The sequence below is a fragment of the Mus musculus genome, chromosome 3 (genome assembly GCF_000001635.26).
Source record: "Mus musculus strain C57BL/6J chromosome 3, GRCm38.p6 C57BL/6J".
Lineage (NCBI taxonomy): Eukaryota > Metazoa > Chordata > Mammalia > Rodentia > Muridae > Mus > Mus musculus.
The window spans coordinates 88,237,958-88,242,163 of record NC_000069.6 but is presented as its reverse complement, the minus strand read 5'-3'; the positions used below and the strand labels follow the sequence as shown (position 1 = coordinate 88,242,163).

Sequence of the window (4,206 nt, the reverse complement as noted above, 5' to 3'; positions counted from 1 at the left end):
GTGAAGGAGAGCTGTGAAAATTCCTTCACTCATGGTACCGAGATGTTCAGGCTGGCCCTCCCTGCTGCTGGTTCATTTTGAACTGCAACCAAGCCTCTTCTTCAGGCAAAAAAAAAAAAAAAAAAAAAAAAAAAAAAAAAAGGCTCTTCCAACACTGGGAGAAGCCATCTCAATCCAGGGAGGCTTCCCCATTTTCCTTACATGCAGGGGCACACGATGGGTCCTGCAGAGTATGCTGTTTCATCCTTTGTGGTTTCCAGTGACGGTTTGATAATGCAGGAAAGATGGGTCCCTCTTTCAGGAGCCTCAGCCTCGTCATCACTGGTCCCCCTCATGGTGGGCTATCTATTCGGGATGGGTCAACAGGGTGACAGGGGGAAGCCAGGGACAGGGGCATGTCATCCCTCAGGACAATGAGGCCTCTGCCTCTCAGGACCAGCCCCTCTGATCAGCATGCTATCACTCTCAATGAAGAACAAGGGTATCCTTGCCTGCTCACGAACTCTGTCCAGCCCCAGTGCCTGAGCCCTGGGAACGATAATGACATAATGACGTATCCTCACCTCCTGCCTGCTTCTGGAAACTAGATTGAGGCGGTGCAGAAAGTCCCCTCAGAAGTGCCGTACTCTGGATTGGCACACTGTATATGTACTACGAAAGTTAAGTGTCCAAGAACACGGAGCAGGAGGCCGGGACCTTAGGATGTTCTAACAGCTATCCTCTTTGGTCTGGGTGGGAGACTACCTGGCCCGGAGGAACCTTCGACGGGCCGTGAGCATTGGGATTCGCGTCACGGCTCAGGCCGCTCCTTGGAGGAATTAGACACGGCGCGGCATCCGAGGTGCGGCCCAGTGGCTGCCGTCGCCCTCCCTCCCCCGGCGGCTTTGTCTGGCGAGCTGCGCCCACCGCCCGGCGCCCCCGTGCGCAGCCAACAAAGCAGGCTACTGTCCCCGGGCCATATGCAAATGCTCCAGGCGGCCAGCGTCCCGCCGCCGGCTTCCAGCCTGAAAGGGTCGGCCGGGCAGGGGGCGGCCGTGCTCCCGGGATAGAGCACCATTGTCTGTGCCGTCCGTGGCGAGAAGACCTGCACCGGCTTCGGGAGCTTCAGCTTTGGGGTCAGACCGAGTAGGCACGCACTGACCCCTGACCCCCACTCCCGACGCAGCGTATGCCTCTGAGTCATCGTGGCTGGGGTTCAAAACCAGCAGCCGTGGATTCTAGATGCTCACCCCTTAACCCATCTCTGCCCTCCTGCCTGTCCTTCCTTACATCACACTGATCTAGGGGAGTCTGGTAGATGCTTCTGGGGCCAATTCTCTTCCAGAGCACAGAGCAAAGTACTCGAGATGTCCTTAAAACAGAGCAAGTTACAAGGCAAGATGCCATGTTGGGTCGTCTGTGATAAGTGAGCTCCGGGACCACACGGGACTCCTTCTTGCCAGCCACCACGTTAGCAGGCCATTTTTACTGAAGGAACCATCAGCAAAGGCAAAACAGGTAACACCCAGTGACACTGGGGGTGAGAGAAAGAAGCCTGTGGCCCTCTAATCAGGGCAGTGGTTCGGCCAAAGAGGGATGTCCCAGAGAGCAGCCAGAGTGTCCGCTATGGGGACCCAGCCCTAACTCCAGGTCCCAGACACAGGCTTCCTGAGGCAGGCAGGGCCAGAGTTCACCTTTTTTCAAGTTCCTACCAAAGACTTACTTAGGTGAGAGGCACTCACCTAAGGGACACTCTGAAGAGTCTTAGAGTCTGCAGCACTGATACTTGTTAGTAGTTTCAGGCAAAAATTATTCTGAAAAATCTCAAAGTGACAAAAGATGCCTCTGAGCCATCGTGGCTGGGGTTCAAATCAACAGCCACCAATGCTCGCCCCCTTAGCCCATCTCTGGCCTCCTGCCTTTCCCTCCTCGAATCACATTGATCCAGGGGAGCCCGGGAGATCCTTCTGGGGTATCAAACTGTTCATCCCAGCTTTTAGGAGGTAAAGGCTGGTGGATCTCTGTGAGTTCTGGGCCAGCCTAGTCCACATAGTGAGTTCCAGGAAAGCTAGGGCTACAGAAAGAAACCCTGTCTCAAACAAACAAACAAACAAACAAACAAAATAAAACAAAAAAAAACAAAAGAAAAGAAAAAAGAGAAAAAAATGGAGAAGAAAGAAAAAGAAAGAAAGGAAGAAAGAAAAGAGAAAGTGCCAGGTGTGGTGGCATACACCTGTAATCTCAGGACCTGGCAGGTTGAGGCTAGCCCCAGTCTGGACTACAAAGGATGTTTCAGGACAACCTGAGATACAAGATTCTGTCAAATAAAAAAGAGAAGCATCTAGGATTTCCACAGCAGTGAGTGGACTGGCTGCTACTGCTGAGAGGTGGGGGAAGGCACTGGTCTCCCAGGACATCTTTGAAGGGGGAAGCAGCCCCGGTACTGGAACTTAGGCTGTTCCTTCCTGTCTTGCCTATTTTTGGGGTAGCATTTGAGACACTTCAGAATGGGTGAGAAGTTGGCCAGGAGAGCAGGGTAGAGGCTGTAGCATTTCCTGGTGCCAAGGAAGAAGGCGAGCTCTGCCTTCCTAGCACCTTGGAAACCAGTCCCTCTGTCCAGGTCTCTGACCCATCTCAAACATCTCCAGTGTTAGCCTCGTGGAGGCTGCTTCGGGGGCCCTCACCAGCTACCTCTGGAAGAGACCAGAAGCACAGAGCACACTGTTCCCCCCCCACCACCACCAGGGCCCGACGCCATAGGTGCTTATAGATGCTCTGCTTGCTTGCACAGCCCCAGAGGGTGCCAGGGTGGTTTCTAATGCCCTCTGGCTTGCATCTCCAGGGCTTTCTGGGCAGGACCCGAGGAGGACCCTCTTGGCTCTGAGGCTGAGGGGAAGGAAGCAGCCTTTGTTGGGAAGCCATCCTCTGGGTCCTAAGCCTTACTTTCCCACCCTGCTCTTGGCAGGAGAGCGCTCAGCAGGAGAAGCCCCCCTCCGGCCCCGCCCCAGCACCCCTCCTTCTCAGCTCAGCACCATCCATCTCCGTCTCCCCAGAGCAAGGAATGTGCTTCAGGACACTGTGGGACTTGTTCCCAATCCCTTCTAGCTCATTTCACCCGAGCTTTTACAAACTGGCCTCCATCCCATGGCTGCTGTCTGGGTTCTGCTTCTAAAGAAGCAGACAGAGGCCCCTCCTCCCCACCATTTCTCATGCTTTACTTTGCCCCAACACCGGAGGAGGCTGTATCATGGAGGGTCAAGGAACCCTGGGGTGGGGCAGGGTCCCCCCAGACCCCAGCTCTACTCAGACACCCAGCGCTATGGTGATGTCTGCCTATGTTATGACCCAGGCTACAGGCCATTCATCTCGCCTAGCCTTCCTGCACACCCCAGTCCCAGCAGGGAGCTTCTTGTTGGCAGTTGCTAACCAGAACCACGAAGCATGGGCCTTAGTGGTGCCCAATTGCTAGTGTACACCCATTACCTGCCCTTTGGCAAGGTGCTGAGCAAGGGGTGCTGCCCACCTGCATCTGGGGAACCACTGCGCTCTCTCTCTCTCTCTCTCTCTCTCTCTCTCTCTCTCTCTCTCTCTCTCTCTCTCGGACTTGCTAGCTGAAGGTTGGCAGGTACAGAGGCTTGGAAGGCATTTAGTAGTGAGCTTTCCTTAGAAGTGGAAGGGTCAAGCTGCATTTCCAGACGCCCCATCCCCACCCCAATCCAGGGAGGCCAGCGTATGAATGTGAGCTGGCCTCATGCTAGGGTCTTTCTTCTTTAGCATAGGCAGTGGGTCAAGATGCTGTATGCAGAGACTGGTTTTCCAGGAGCTTCAGTGTGTATCCTATTGTATCTCTCTGCTCTGGGCAACTGTGTAACTCCATGTGCTGTCTGGTCGGGAGTATGCTTGCTTTCTTCTCTGGCAGATACATGTTTGAATGTTCACCATGGGTTTTCAGCGCCTGGCCTAAGGAGGGCACTGAGATGTCAGTGGGACAGCAAGATAGATTGTAACAGGACTGGGTAACACACTTTTGATTGCAACAGTTACCTGATAATCACCAAGCCGCCACCAGGTGGCCAGAAGAGTGTAATAGGGAGACTCAGAAATGTATGCTGGTCATCTCTTCCAAGGGACTGTCCTTCCTGTCTTCAGAAAGAATGAGTCCTGCCTGCTCTGTGGGCCTCCTCATCTGTATTTGTGAATCCCCGTGCTCACATTCCACGAAGTGAC

At 54.0% G+C, this 4,206-nt stretch overlaps 1 annotated feature.

The window, feature by feature from the left end:
- Positions 2,789–3,932: an enhancer, noted in NCBI's record as "VISTA enhancer mm474". NCBI's record gives its function as "enhancer in: neural tube[4/5]" and the evidence as "EXISTENCE:transgenic organism evidence [ECO:0001131][PMID:17130149]".